The sequence below is a fragment of the Micrasema longulum genome, unplaced genomic scaffold (assembly GCF_059751315.1).
Source record: "Micrasema longulum isolate JH-2025_06_02 unplaced genomic scaffold, ASM5975131v1 h1tg000341l, whole genome shotgun sequence".
NCBI lineage: Eukaryota > Metazoa > Arthropoda > Insecta > Trichoptera > Brachycentridae > Micrasema > Micrasema longulum.
The window spans coordinates 1,291,639-1,308,654 of NW_028277544.1; positions in this window are offsets into that span (position 1 = coordinate 1,291,639).

Sequence of the window (17,016 nt, forward strand, 5' to 3'; positions counted from 1 at the left end):
AAGACAAGACCCCACAAGATGGACCCCAAAATGTTAAGCTGGAGACATTAAGAGAATAAAACAGTCGTCGGAAGACCTAAAAAAAGATAATCCGACGACATAACCACTGTGGGGGGTATAAATTGGATGCAAGCAGCAACCGAACGAAAAAAATGGAAGGATTTGGAAGATGCCCATATCTAGCAGTGGAGGACAGAAGGCTGAAGAAGAAGAAGAAGAAGAAGAAGTCTCCTTTTTGCTTTCCTTCCTTATGTTTATTCCTAATTCCGCTTTATATATGTTGATGTTTCTTTTAATTTTTTAATATCGTTTAAACCGTTATATTGTTACATTATTGAATACTTTATTTTACACTTTGTTTACCATTTAATGATATTATTCTTTTGTTCACTTGTTTATGTTAGTAACTTTAAATGTAAGATTTTATTTTTTTTTAGTTTTATAAGTATTTAATGTAATTTCTTGTATTGCATTTAAAAGAACATGGACCCGAAATGAAAGAAAATACCACCTATGAAAAAAAAATATTTATAAAAGCATAAGCGCTAATTATAGTAGTCACAAATTCAAATTACGTTGGTTGACAGTTATAACTCATTAAGTACAGATTTATGGTAAAATATATTTTTTCTGAAGAAATATTCCCGTTTTTACAATTAACCCAAATATTTCAGTTTTGGAGCCATTTTCAAAGAGTTGTAAATAACTCATTAGAAGATGGGAATCAAGTGGGGTTCATACATCGGACTTCTGATCCGTGAGTCCGCAACACTAACCACGGGACCACAATCAGACATTTGTTTACTCCTACCTTTACTTATATTATTACTTTGTCACTAAGTTCCATATTTTTTAACAATCTCTGATAAAACTGTAGTTAGTGAAATTATGCAATTCTAAACTGCTGTTTCGCGGATTGCTCAATAATATTTTTCCGTGCAAGAAATTGACGAGAAATACAGGATTCGTTTTATGTTCCAGGCCAATTTTCTCAGGGCGCCATTTTGGTTTGGTTGTCATTTGTCTGCTCATATTTGACAGTTGTGGAGAGTGGTTCATAACAATTTATTATGGAGCATTTAGCGCCCCAACAACGCATTAAAATTTTAAAAAACTGATACAATCGTTGGATTGTGAAAGCTCGAATAAATTTACGTATTTTTTTCGGTGTTAATCATGTGCCAAGCAAATCGACCAAGCAGTCACTATTCAGTGTGAAATTAATGATTTTTAATTCTGAAAGATGGAGCCAAGTTTAGGCGATAACGTAACCAACGTACATCAGAAAATATTGATGCGGTGAGGCAGTGTTTGTGAACGTTCAGGCACCACTCATCGACGCCGTGCACAGGAATTAGGACATTGGAAAACTGTCGTAACATGTTGGAAATCTTTCTTGTGCACGAATTGAATTAATTAAGCCCACATCATTTGTGGTTTCCATAGGATTGTGTCAAGTTATATATAGCTCATGGTACCATGCAATTTTTCGAGAAACCTTTTCCTGCCGAATAATGAGAAAAGGTGGTGATATCGACTGGCTTCCACGATCCCCTGATTCGATCACTTCAGATTTTTTCCTATATGGATAATTGATGAAAAAGGTGTACACCAGCAAACAAAACTCAATACTGATGCTTAAAAACAAAATACGGAAAGAAATCTCCGAAATAACACCAGAAGTCTGCAAAAATATGCTTGAAAAGATAAAATTTGCCGCTAACCACTTGACCGACGTCATATTTTAAATATATATTTAAAAACCATATAATCATCTTATAAAATATTAAAAGTTATTTTAGAAAAAAACATCGGCGTGGAACACAAAAATCACTCTGTGTTAGTGACGAGAGTGACTCTACCATGAATCTGTACTTAGTGAATTGAGTTGAATGTGTATAGTGGGATTTGCATGCTAGTATAATTAGTATTCTGAAAAAGAGACGGGTACGTCTCTAAACCGGTAGAAAGAAAAGTCGGTGAGTGGTTACCTACAATAATTTATTTTTTTAAATCATTAAAAATAACACTCGTAAAGAGATTCTAAGGCTTTTCAGGCAGTGCCCGTGTTAAACCATAAGATTTAACAATAATAAAAAAATACATGGTAAAATTAATTGAATTGTGATAACAAAGGTTGCAATTGAATATTAATCCAGAAAAATAAATTATAAATAATAAAGAAGGAAACAATAAATAATGACATCCCAAAGAAGATAACATTAAAAATAATCGGTTATCAATATCAAAACACAAATTATATAAATTGAATTACATACATAATCAAATAAACAAAATAAAGTCGAAAAAGTTAATGCTTTGAATATTAATTTTACACAATATTTCGTCTAATCAGTTTCGTAGCATAATAACAGTTTTTACATCAGCATTAAAAAAAAAACATATAAACAATCGAATTTAAATTTAGTGAAATGATTTTTCCGACTTGTCTCGAATCCAAGTCAGGGCGGGAGTGACGGGCGAGTGAGGGCGGATGCCCCCGGGGGCGCTGAGATGAAAGGGGCCGCCATCAATCGGGGGCCAGTCCCACGCTCCCAGCGCCACCTCCATCTCAATTTGCTAACCACATTCATCGGACGGGGCTCAACTTACGTGGGTACATCGGGTGATGAGGGATTTAGCTTTGAACGCTATTTTTAATTTGAATAGAAAATCTTATATCACAGAAATATTCGAACGTTTGTAAGTTTAGATGAATCCATGAAAAAAAATGAAAACATCGTTAATATTTTTAAGATGGAAGTTGTTAATTTTTTGCCTTGGTAATATACACTACAAAATATATTTTTCTTCTAACAGAACTATGGTGAGATGATCTGATCGTATTCGGGTGTGGCCATGTTAATGAACTTATCCGCATTCGCTTTATAAAGAGGAAACGGAAATCAGATTATATCGATTGACAGACATTATTAACAACATTCATTGGTTTGAATTTTAAAGTGAAAACCGAAATGAAACAGATTTTCCGAATTTTTTATAAATATCCATGATTCAATTTAATTCAATTCATTTATTTAAATATAACATATACATTACAAACAAATATTCAATATGTACATTTTATAAAAAAGAAAAAAATACATGAAAGAGACTCATGTCAAAGTAGTAGGAGAATCCTGCTCCGGAAAACCCCTTCGGATACACAGAACAGGTCAACATCCGGAGCGATGTTGTTCAGCATAGCGGTAGCCTTTCCAACAGGCATAACCATAGGCCGGTTGGTCCTGTAAATCGAAATATGAAACAATCTATGCTGACGCTGTCTTAGGTAATTATCAGGAACACACAAACCGATACTCATCATAATTTCAGAAATATCGATCATACCGCGCAACAATCGATTAAAATGTGTAGTCAAATACACATTCCTTCTAGTCTCCAAACTGTTGTACCCTGGAGAAACTCAGTTGGGTAGAGCCAAGGATAATACCCGCACTCTCTCACGTAGAGATATTTTGGAAATTTATTTTGGATTTCCTCTATCATGAGAGAGTACTTCAGTTCATGTGGCCCCAAATTATCGAGCCACTCTCGAGTCTACTTTGCACCAAGGAGTTGTAAAGTGTTCTTAGTATGATATGTTTGGTTAGTTAAATTTGTTACAATGGAGAATGTAAATGCATTGCTTTTTGGTCCAAATATCACATTAAATATAATTGTGAATGGTAACCTCAATGTAAATGGCGGCCTCGGTGGTGTAGTGGTCAAGACGTTTGACTGAGACACAGAAGGTTCCGGGTTTGATTCCCGGTAAGAACACAAAAATTAAAATGTCATTATTCTCAAGTCTGGGTGTTCTGTGATGTGATTCGCCACTGTAATTGGGCCTTCTGGCCTGTTGTGGTGCAAAATAAATAATTTAAATATCTTCTTGTAGATACTTTTTTTAGTGGTGGGGGTCAGTGCTATGCAAGATCCTGACGTCACTGCGACCTGTGAAGATCTACTGTGACGGGTCCCTTGTAAATATTAGGTACAAAGTTGAGTTATATTTGATTTATATTTATTCTGGATACTTTTTATGGCGCTATTTTTGTAAAAATCACCCCAAGAGCGCTGTACATTAAATACTCCAACGTGTTTTGGAGCTAAAAAGCGTGGGTGCAATTATGTTTCCCATGATATGATGTTAAATTTCGGTTCATCAACAGAGTTTACATAAATGAAGAATAATTATATTCTGAGTTCAAATGTGCAACAGGGTTGTTTTAAACTTATTATTTATTTAAGTGTTATATTTTTTATTTTAATTTTGTATACCACCAGAGTTATTTTGTAAAATTAAGTGGAAAATCTGTTTAAATCCAACTTATATTACGAATAATAAACACATAAATAAGAGTCTTTTAAAAATTAAAAACACATATTTGCGTGTAGTGTACCTAAAAACAAGTTGTAAATGACTTGGTATGACTTCAATTTAGCTCTGAAATCAAAAATTAATGTATATTTAATTATAAAACTGGATCAAATAAACGTAATTAGTATGAAAGTCTTTCTATTAATAAAAAATACATAAGATATTTTGAGATCTGATAAATTAATTAGTATTGTAATAATCCGGTGGCACGGGGTAAAAGGGGATGACGAAGGGCAAAGAACTGATAATGGGCAGCGGTAAATTATTGCAATATTTCCCGAAGTTTGGGATTAATCACCCCTCGGAGGGCTCCGCTAGTACCTACTACAGAACTACATAGCTGCAGTGTCCCGAGATCGCCCTGACTGATTGGTTTCACACTGGTAATGTGATTTTAAATTTTAAAGTGAATAGAAGAACTTTGATTGATAATAATAAAACTTAATATTTATCATAAGAAACAGTTTTTGTAAGTGCTAGCGAATTATTTTGTAAATGAAAATCAGCACTAATCAAAGGTAAAAAGCGAAATTGGTGATACGGTATAAAGGGCATTTTGTAAGAACTTATAGATGAAAAAAAGGCATTCTTTTAATATTGAATTGATTATAAAACGGTGCAGGTAAAACAGGTGTTATGTAACGTATTTTTTATATACTACATTGCTGACATTTATATATATGTGGTTTAAAGTTGTTTGAAAAAAAATCGAGTATGATATATTAATATACTATACATACACATAAATGACTTGAAATGCATACATATTTTAAAGTAATTAAATTTATAACAAGTTTCCACATAATAAAAAAATACTTGTAATCAATCAAATTATAACTATTCTAATCCAATCTCCTGAAGTCGATTTGTTTTTTTTTTAGAATATGTTAGTCTAATCTATTTAAAATAAAACACTTTGTAAATTTACCACACAAGAGTTTAATTCATTAAAACACGACTAGTTTCGGGTAATCAGTATTACCCATCCTCAAGTGTAAATATAAACTGAGGATGTGTAATACTGATTACCTGAAACTAGTCGTGTTTTAATGTATTAAACTCTTGTGTGGTAAATTTAAAAAGTGTTTTATTTTAAATAAATTCAGAATGTTGTTCTACAAAGTAAATGCTGAAACAATAAATAGTATATATGTTAGTCGATTTATTTTTTAAGCAAGGCAGAGATAACCTAAATATCTAAGTATGATGCATATAAATTCCCGGTATTCTGTAGTCTAACAATAGATAAGGTATACTGAGCTACCGTTCGAGAATTTTGACATTAAAATATTGTTGATGTTCTGTTTAACCTAGGTGGTACATAGAACGAAATCAACTTCAGTACATCAGGGATATCAGGGGTAAATTAGGATTATGTAGGATAAATACCAAAACAGAATTTAATTTCAAACTACTCGACAACTAGTTAAATAAGTCAAATTTTGTGTTATATACATCCATTGATTTTAACCGGTTAAGTGCCGGTTAAGTATCTGTGCTCGAAGGGCCGCCCATACAAAAACAGCACATAAAGACGCGTGCCTGTATCCGCGATTTACGCGTCGAGCCCAAGTATTCTACACGATTTTGGATTTTGTATACGTCTGTTAGAATTTTGATAAAATACTATTGGACACGACGAGTTATTAAAATTATCGACATGACAGCGTAAGCGGTTCAAATAAGAGCTATGTTTGATGTTTAACACGCGTCGATAATGCAGGTTAGTTTGTTGTATTGGATTCCATAGAAAACGATGACATTGCATCGTTGGTCATCACACTATTTTAAGTGAAATGTTTTAGCAGGTGTTTGTGATGACAAGTCGATGGATTATGATGAAAAAAACAAATTGATGGATTATGGACTATGAACCACAAGTATAAAATATTTTATGATGTAGAATATGCATGTAATTGACAAATAATAAACCCTGACATTTTTTGTGAAAATTTTAATTGTGTTTTTCTTACGCAATAAATAAATAAAAAAATGACGTCACTTTTTTGTTTTGGATTTTTTAAATTTTTGTTTTATTCATTATATTTTTTTCTTTGAATTATACAATAGGTATACATAAGTTAAACATACAAAAAAAAACTAATACATTGACACAAAAAAATCTCACAAAAGCATGACTTGTGTGGGTATACATTTTATTTTTAATTGAAATAAAGTCTACTGGAAGAATAAGATTGATATCAAAAGGTTTAAAAATGAGTGCTTTTATTAGAAAACATTTTTTTTGTTTCTAAAAATCAGACACTTATAATAAAAGTATATTATTTTCATTAAAAAAAGAAACGATTAAAATCTGCTTTTTTTATTCATAATTTCAACAAATATTTAAATCGTGTTAACTACAATTTTAATTGATTTAAATAGAAACTATTAAAAATAATCAACCGTAAAATACCTACGTAAAAATAAGACAAGACATATTTTCTCGTTTGAGGATGACTTCATATTTACTGAAACGAATTTCTTGTACATTTTGCTTTTTTTGTAAGACGAACGTATTTGAGTTATATTTAAAATATTTATTATAAACAAGAGAGGTTTAATGTTCTATCCACTGATACAACATCAACAATCAAGACATTAATTATTCGGAATTCGATTTCATCGAGCAGTGCTTTATAATGCCTCGCGATAGCTTCAACATGGCGTCCATATTGCCGAAATCGGTGATACCTGAACTTCGTTAGACCTCCTTCAGCCGTTAATAGTTGCTGACCTCCGGCCCAGAAGACATAAACTGGTACCGGAGGACGGTCCTCCTTATCTGATCAGCGGACGACTCCGCACCAGAATAGCGGCGGAAGGCATTATATACCCCCGATACCCCCCACCGGTCCACCCTATGGGTTCGGATCTCGGATAACAGCGATATTGAGAACCCTATCGGCCAAATTAACTACTGAATTGATTTATCATTTCAATCAGTCCCATTAAATTTACGGCAATTATTTGAATTTAGATAAATTCTGTTTATTATTAATTTTTTTTCTCAGATAATAAAATAAAGTCATGCTGGATTGCGAGCAGACAATTCATTAGCATGTTCTTGTAAACATTTATTTTCAATACTGCATATTTCACCAAAATTAATTATTGTAGTTGAAACATATACCATATTTTATTTTAAATAATCACTAATGTAAAAAAAACCCATCAACCATAATTTGAGCGTACGTCTCTCCTGTATTCAATTCACTATTCTTAATGTATTTTGGAAACATATGAAATATTTTTGATATACTGTATTATCGGCCTCGTGGTAAAATGCTCAGCGCGTATGCCTACCATACAAGAGGTCTCGGGTTCGATTCATGACAAAGTTGATATAAAACATTTATTTAAAATTGTGTTTTTACACTAGAATATTTTATAATCCCTGTTCTGATACCTGAAGCGTAAGACTGATCATTTTGCCTTTATGTAACAAAAATGATCAAGATGCGCTGCGATTGGTGTATCAATTCAGTGCCCTATGCACTATTAGGTGCGGAGAGAGAATGATGATTATGTATTGCAGTGTCCTTTTGCCATATTTAGGAACATCTACTAGCCCTTACATACTGTGGTATAAAAATCATGTACTAATTTGTGTTTTTTTTTATTTATTTTTTTATTTATTTACAATTTTAAAAAACCCGTTAGGGTTACATTACGTTTATACTCGGAGTGCGACGCAAGCTGACAATTTCAGTTTTATCAAATTAGAGCCATAACGGCAGGGTTACATTTTTTGTGTGTTGTAGAGTGGGAACCTACTGGCGCATATCGCTTATATGGATTTTGCATTATTAGAATTATAATTGCTCTCGTGTGTAGTGTCTAGGCGCCTTGACACAACACACGAGAGCAATGTCATCCTACCTTTGCCATATCAAAATAAGCGATACGCTCCAGGTGGCTCCCCAACACACCACTCCACGACACACGAGAACAATGTAATCCCATAGAAACTGTAGGATTACTAAAGTTTTATTTACCGAAGTGGTTTACGTTACTGATAATGTTGAATTTTATAACATTTTGGGTTAGATAAGCTCAGCCGCATTTTTGCAACCTACTCTTATATTCCAAATATATTTCAAGAATCGTAAGAATTCAACAAAAAAAATTGAATCATCTAAACTAACGTCAATATTTAAATCTCAATAACTATGAAGAAGTTGCAGTACATCACAAAATCGATACCTTACAATCTAGTAGAATCATTAATGAAACTGTTTTCCTTTACGAAATATGCAATAACAACTTAGATTGCCCTCAACTGCTTGAGAAAATTAAAGTTCGTATTCCTCAACGTACAACTCGGCTGCAACAATTATTTCATGTTGGTATTTCAAGCACGAATAATAATAAGAATGCATATTTGCCTAGAATTTTTAATAATTATAACACGTATTTTGCTGAAATAGATATATATTTCCTCACTTTAAACAAATTTAAAGAAAATGCTAGAACCCTAATCAAATATATTAATTATAATTAAAAGTGTACCTATCTAACATTTTTTTGTACACTTTAATTAGGTAATTATTTTCTCCTGTTTGAAAGAAGAAAGAACGGAGGACTGATAGCTTCGTATGGATCCGCTGGTGAAATGATTTTTAAGTCCGAGTAAACAAAAAACTTTTTCTTTTATTTTTTTATTATTTCATTATTATTGTAATATTTTATTTATTTTTTACGTTTGGAATGATGCGGAGTGACTATTTTCAATGTGCGCTTTTTTTCTTCTCTTTTCGACATTGTATTAAGTAATGTATTGAAAACTATAATTGGCATTTTTTTTGTTTATTTGTAAAAAATTTTTTGTTGTAATGGCTGTTGTTTTCTTTTAATAAATAAATAAACAAATATATGGTAAATCTTAGTTACATAATTCGAACCTTTTATAAGTAATCATCCATCATAGTTAACGGGCATAGGTCGTTCCTGGTTGTGTCACTATAAGCTGTGACGTATTTAAAAATGTTATTAAAATATATGGAAAAATATTTAAAAACAAATACATTCCTAGGAAATTATTTAAGGAAATATGCAAAACAGTTAACTAGTATTACTTGATGTGACAATCTAGTGACAAGTCAGCCCTGAAGAGGTTTTTAAAGCAGAAAAATATTTTTTTATTTAAAAACCATACGTTAGCGTATCAACGTATAGCTTATATTACAACTTTAGTAGTTACATAATAATTAAATGTACTACTAGTAAAAAAATTGATATTTTACGTATCCGTTTAAATACAATTCTGCTATGAACCATATTTTGTAAAAAATACAATAAAATCAATCCAAGGTAGGAATGAACAAAAATAAAAATACACCAATAATATTTATGATATTTTCAATATTGTTCATGGCACTTTGAACAACATGTTATGGGGTTCATAAATTTCCCCCTCGTATCTCTTTTCGAGAGCAGTTCGGGACATCGCGGCTCTAATTTGAATCGATTTTCATTTAAGGACGAGTTTTTCAGTACCAAATCACACAATCCAGGACCGCAGTCGGGAATTAATGTTTTACACACCCCGCCGTATGTCACGTTTTAAAAATATTATTCATTTTTAATGTGCTTCCAGCTTTCATTGGATGGTGGTAACTCGGCATTCGCCCTTTCATATTTCGCCAGAACATATATCTTACCTCAATAGGCAAAATAAGTGGGATGTGCTGAAGCCAGCGGGTGACCAAGCCTGCAGATATGTTGGGACTAATAATATCGTTTACTGCCGAGCAAAAAAATAACTGGACAAAGCATAGGTACATACTTGACTGATAAATAATCTAATTAATTGATCGAACGTTGGTTGCACCAAAAAAGTTTAACGTTAAATATCTCGCGTTTTCGTAAAAAAATACAAAATGTGTTTGGTGAAAACAGTCGCATAAAACTACTAATTTTCCCCCTTTTGGTTTCTGTGCCGTGTGTCATCCACACTTTTATCTGAAAATAACCCAGAAAAACTTTGAACGGCCGTGCAAGTCTAAGATATATAATTAATTGATTGTTTAAATAAATATAGTAGAAAGACGATTACAAAAATATCATAAAAATTATTTGAATTTTTTATCGACATTTCTTGGTTGAAATGCATTCAAAATTTTATTTTTTTAACGTTTTCCTTACAATAAATTATAACTTGTCCACACATTAAAAAATATTTTTATTTTATTTATACTTTTACATTGTTTGTATTCTTTTTTTATACAGAGTGCCGAGGGAAACATTTTACAAAAAATTGAAACATGCCTAAGATTAGCTATTTAACAAAGTTAACAAAATAATAACAATAAAAAAAACGTGTTTAAACCACTTAACCGAATTAAAATTAACATAATAAACAATAAAAAACAAAAATATTTTTAAAAAACATAACCAATTTATATAGACCAATTAAAAAAATTCATAAACAGTGCATACATTTTACATATTTGGCTCGATCCATGCGCAACCCACCTCCACTATCCATTTCTTAATAGCAATTTCATATTTTGAGAACTTACTAATTATTATGGATAATGGAAGTAGATTGTACACTTTAACCGAGTAGTAGGTCAATCCTCTAACCGAAGGTTGTATTAATTATTTTTTTTGCAGCATCGAGGTGGAGTATCTAGTAACTCTTGTATTTGTAACGGAAGGTAGATAATTATGTTTACATGCGTATAGTAACAAAGTTTTTACATAAAGTTGTTTTATAGATTTGACATTAAGATTTTCAAACATATTTATTCAAAATATTTTTAAATACATAGATTTTTAGAATAAACAAACAAAAAAATCATCATGCCATTTCTTCGTAGAGGTAGGCAGAGAGGATAAAACTCAGCATCACTCTGTCTTTGCATACATACCTCGCTTCCTCTACATGCATGCAATGCCGATTATTTCTACTCTTGACATGTCCATCTTCACGTACTTGATTGATTTAATCGTGCCATGTCTTTCTCGGTCTTCTTCGTTTTCTGCATCCATGAACATTCGCATTGTAGAACATTTAAGAATAAAAATTGTTTTGTACTTTTATTGAATCTCTTTTAATACCTCTTTTGTAGTGAAAACTGTATAACTGTTTTCTTGAGGAGTAAGCATTCCGTTTGAGGTTACCCTGGAAAATTCATTTAATGTATTATTTTGATTCACGTTCCGTGAAGCCACTTGTGTAAAACATTTCTCTCAAATTTGTACCCGGAGAATTTTACATTTTATGATGATGTGTTTCAACAAACAAAAAATGTGTATATCGGGACAAAATGTTTTTGTTTGAATTTCTATTACCTGGGTTGTTAATTATTTATAGAAGAAAGCTCGATCCATATTTTTTGTTACTTTTATCTCATGCAACTGCTGATTGGAGCAAGCTGTTAAAGGAGGTCTTGGGGTGAATGCTCCACCCCCCCCCCCACTTTTATCTGACACTATGCATCACAAAAATATAAATGTTTATTGATTTATTTGTAATTTTTCATTATTATATTTACACGACAAGGGGCTTATTAAATGGGAATTTCTTATAAAAAATCAATAAAATAAAATTTGTAATTAATTTTTTCGTTTAAAAAAAAATAAAATATTGAAAAAACCAGCAATATCGGTATACATGAAAAGAAGTTAATATCGGAACCACTCATTAATAATAAAAAACAATAAAGGAGCGGAGGGGTGAAGTATTTAAGGAAGAAATATGGGTTAACGTAATGAAAGGCCTTAAAAAATCGTATGCAGTAATTAGGATTTTATAAAATCTGTAATATTTCTAAGACGTCTAGACGCCTTGATACCCTAAACTGAATCGGTGTCGTCCTACCTGGGCTAGGAGGAGGTATAGGGTGGTGTGTGTAGGGGGAAGGAGGGGTGGGTGGCCGCAGGAAGTCAAGCGATGATTTAATGCCTTTGATTGTGCTTTCGGTTCAAAACTTCTCCCCAAGGCTCCGATACCCGATAAGGGTGCCCCAACCCCCTGGATGAGGTGTCATAAAGTATTTGGGTGGTATTTACAGGTTGTATTGAGCGGTGGACACCCATGATTGCACGTGGTATCGACACACACCTGAGCTTTGTTCTGACAACAAGTTAATTATTATTCAAAATTATTTGCTTTTCAGCATGAAGGAAATGGTTAGTTTAAATATATGCAAAATGGTTCGATCGATGCTTTGTGCAATTTAAATAATGCAAGTTTATTCAGTTTACTCAAAATACGACAAGAATTACAACTCACTTATTAGAATAGTTATACAAACGACACAATCACATTTTATCAGCAATCAAATCATAAAATCACACAATGTGGACGATAAATAGCTTTAAAAAAAAAAATATTTTGTTTCATACAAAAAAAATTACATACTTACAAAATAATATACACAAATAAAAAGAAAAAATAAACTTCTATAGTTACGAACATGTAATAGTTCAGTAGATTTTTTGGGATCCGCAGAATAATTTATTTGTATTTTTTTCCGTTGTCTACATCTAACCATATAAAAGACAGGCTATGTACTCATAAATTGTACCGTATTTCAACAAATATCTTTAGAAAGTATTAAAACAAAATTACTTAACACTGTAGAAAAAAATGTTTTATTTAGAGAAAAAAAAACAATCTCAGTCTTTTTTCAAGGATCAAACTGGGGACTATCGTAACAAAATGCATTTTGCAAACAGGCAAAACTTATTTTTTACTAGATATAATAATTATTTTACTATTTTTTTATACAAATACGTATAATACCAAAAAATAATAACGTTTCTCTAACCCTTTGAGGTTAAGAGCCCTTTGCTGAATTGGGATACTTCATAATGAAAAGTAGAAGCATGCATGTTAATAAACAATTCCAAAAATTAAAATTATAGCGTTAACATATATTTTAATAGTGTATTAAATTATTATTCTACGTTTTTATTTAAATATGTTTTTTATTTTATTTTTACGAATTTTAATGGGTTTTTAAATATGTTTTTTACTATGTCATTTACTATGTTTCGTACTTGATACTTTGTTTTTACTTCCTATTTTATTTTTCCAATATTTTTACCAACTTTTTTTTTACTACATTTTTAGAAATTTTGTATATTACTATTTTTCTCACTATATTTTCTTTATGCTAACTAACTTAATTATTGTTCGTAAGTATTGGTTACTGTTTTTTATATTTTTTTAACTGGCTTAGAACGGAGTAAATGACCGTTATAAATGACAGTCAAAGCAATTTTGTATAAATTTTATGTGCATGCTATGATAATAAATTAATACATAGCTGGACAACACACTTAATAGTAACACATAAAATACATCTATGCGATGTCTTATCTCAATTGATTTTATTGTGTCGCCAACGCATTAAAGCCTGGTTTAAAACGCGAGTCTATAGAAAATAACACACACCCCATCATAACTATTTTAGGGGGTTCAGTATCTTATAAAAGCGGTCGTTTTTCATGCAGGTACCAACCCACATTTTCACAAAAACGCACCAACAAACCCCGTAGATTCGCGGAAAATTGCTTTGCTTTTGAAATCGTACAAAGAGAATCAGATTTCATGTGTTTTATTTATTTTTTGACGTGTCTGAAAGTGGAGGGCGGAGTGGGGGCGTGGGTTTAGCTGATTTGTGTTTTGAGGTGAGTGCGATTTACAACCAATCGGGTGAACTTATTCATTCGTGGATTTCAAAACAATAAACATATACGCGAAGCGTTTTCAGTACGAAGAAATATGAGCTCGATCATTCTGCAGCAATAATTTTATCCTTTGCATATCGTACAATACAAAATATAAATTGAACGTACCGGCATATAGTGAACAACAAAGGAGTCTGAAGGATAATTAATTATATAAAAGTTTTCGATAAACAAACTTATATTTTCTATAAAAAAATTTTTTTTTAAAAATATTTTGTTTAAATTTCAGGACAAATTAATAATTCGGTTATGGAATCTAAAATCATGTCTTACACAAATGAGGCAAAAAAAGTGTATATTTTATTGGTGTTTATTATGTACAACTCCGTAATATAATCACACTTTTATTTGATTTTGCTTATTCAATTTACAAGATTTTTTAAAATCGATATACTGTTTCCTCTTATCTGGACATTTTAAAAACGATATTTTTAAAATGTAATAAAAAAACAATTGAATAAGATTTAATTTTAGTTACTATAAAAAGTAAAGTCAAAACATCTTTCTCTTCCTTAATCTCTTCTCCTTTCCTATTTCATCTTTATTCTTTTTTCCATTGGGTTTTAGTATTGATTTAAGGAAGTTTATATACAAATACAGTTGTTTCTATTTTTGTGTATTTTTAGCATTTTAGTTTTCTATTGAATATGTTTTGTAACTTGAATTATATAAATATTTTTTGTTTAAATGCAACAGTGAGGGAAAACACTTTTGAGAAAGGAATATGAAAGTCTAGGCATTTGCGAGTCTTTTGACTTGCTATTCCTTTTTCAAAAATGTTTTCCCCCCTCTGTTGCAAAAAAAATTAAATCTGAACAACTCTCAAGGTAGGCAATCCAGCCGGTCTACAAACATTTGCATATACTCAAGACATTGTTTATATAAATTAATTAATATTTTATGAGTTGGTTGGAAGAAATTTCCATTTGATAATAAGTCCGCTAATGTACAATATACATCAGGTACAAAAAGTTAAATAAATAAAAAAATCGTCGAGAATTAATTGTTTTTGATTGTTTGTTCCAACACTAGTACGAGCATAAAGGTTTGGCAATTCATTTTTTAATAAAGCATGTTATTACATGTATAATATTTAGTAAACATTCAAACACGCGTGATTATTTGAATATGTCTGTCGAATAACTGTCGAAAAATCATGAAAATCTTTTCGATAATAATATTTGATTTCGCATTTTCGCAAGTATTTCTACCCACCTTGTGATTTCAAGCTGTCTTAAGATATGACCACTAAATAAGGAACGTAACTAACTGCCAGTTCTGATCGGCGGAGTGATAGCAGACTAGCGAGGAAGTAGAGTACCCGGTACCAAGCCGGTAGAAGGCAGGACGAGGTAGGGTTGGCCATGTGTAAATTACATCACATGCCAAGGCGGCTCCAGCAGACCTTTCTTACCAAGAAACACACCCACTGAGGAGTGAGGGTTGCTGATATCAACGATACTGCAATTTTGCTTGTAGATACTTTGTTATTGCAATTCTGAGTTTACGTGTCTTTTTAAAAAAATACGTGTTGTCATTTTTATTTCTTTATCTACGCCGAATGGTTTATAAGGCACTACATTGGTACTGACACCAATGGCAGCCAATCTCGATTAAACAATTCAATGTAACTGAACCTTTTCAACCAGAATCCCCAAACTTTGTTCATAAATTAGCCACTAATGTAATTATAGAGAAAGAATTAAAAAAAGTTTAAGAAAGTGGTAGACACGGACTCAAAACGAGAATATCACATGAAACATTTTAAAATGAGACAAGGACAGTCGAGATCAATAAACCAGGGACTGATATTATATAATGAACTACCAAATAAAACTTAATAAAAGTCTTGAACAACCTTTACAAAATAAATAAAATAATGTTATCACCAAATAGAAAATATGAATTTAGATAAGAAAAAATATTTTGTTAAATGCATGATAACCATAAAGGTTTAAATAAATTTTTAATAAAATTTGAAAATAAGAAGATATATTTAAGCAGGACCCTGGTGAATGGTGAATGTGACACTGTTTGTAAAGTGACCACTTAAACCTGCCAACGACAAATCATAAGCCCTGTAAATGCCTAGACTTCCATATTCCCTTCTCAAAAATGTTTTCCCCCCCTGTTGCAACAAATGAAAAAATAATCATGTTTACTTATCCTTTTAATAACAAAAGTACTATGAAACGTAATTATAGAATATATTGTTATTAATAAAATAAATAATCTTATCATGTAGCATTTATCTATGTGAAAAATATGTTATATCCGCATTGGAAATTGCAGTAGATTTGTATTCAATTAGGTTAGAATTATGAGAGAAGATAGATCCCTTTCTTAAGGAAACTTTACTAGAAACAGATACCAAAATAAGTGAACAAGAATGCACACGCAACGAATTTAAATATTTGTGATATAATGCAAAACGGATCTGCCAGATGCAAATAGGAATAAAGGCAAACATTTCTACGGTATCTTGTGTTAAAGAATATAAATAATAAATAATACAAGGGATGTACATTTTCTTTATAAAATATGTAATCAGCAGTTTTTCTTCAACAATAAGTTTTATAGAACAAATTAAAACTGCATACTTCGAACCGTAAAACTGACGTGCAATGGACTTTGAACATTTTAACCTACTATCAAAGCAAGCAGTTATTTGTAATTATTATTTGCAAAAACTCGAAAAAAATATACTGATACTCAGGACTTAATGGTTATTATTTGGTAGTAAAAATGGATAATATTTTTAAAAGTGAAACCAACAATTATGTTCTCGAGAAATTTCCATAAAAAAATTGAAATGTTTCATAATATTACAATTTTTTACAAAAATTAAATCATACAAAGTTATAAACTAACATAATAAAGCATAAATCCATCGCTAAGAATAAACCATTTATTTATTTATACTTTTA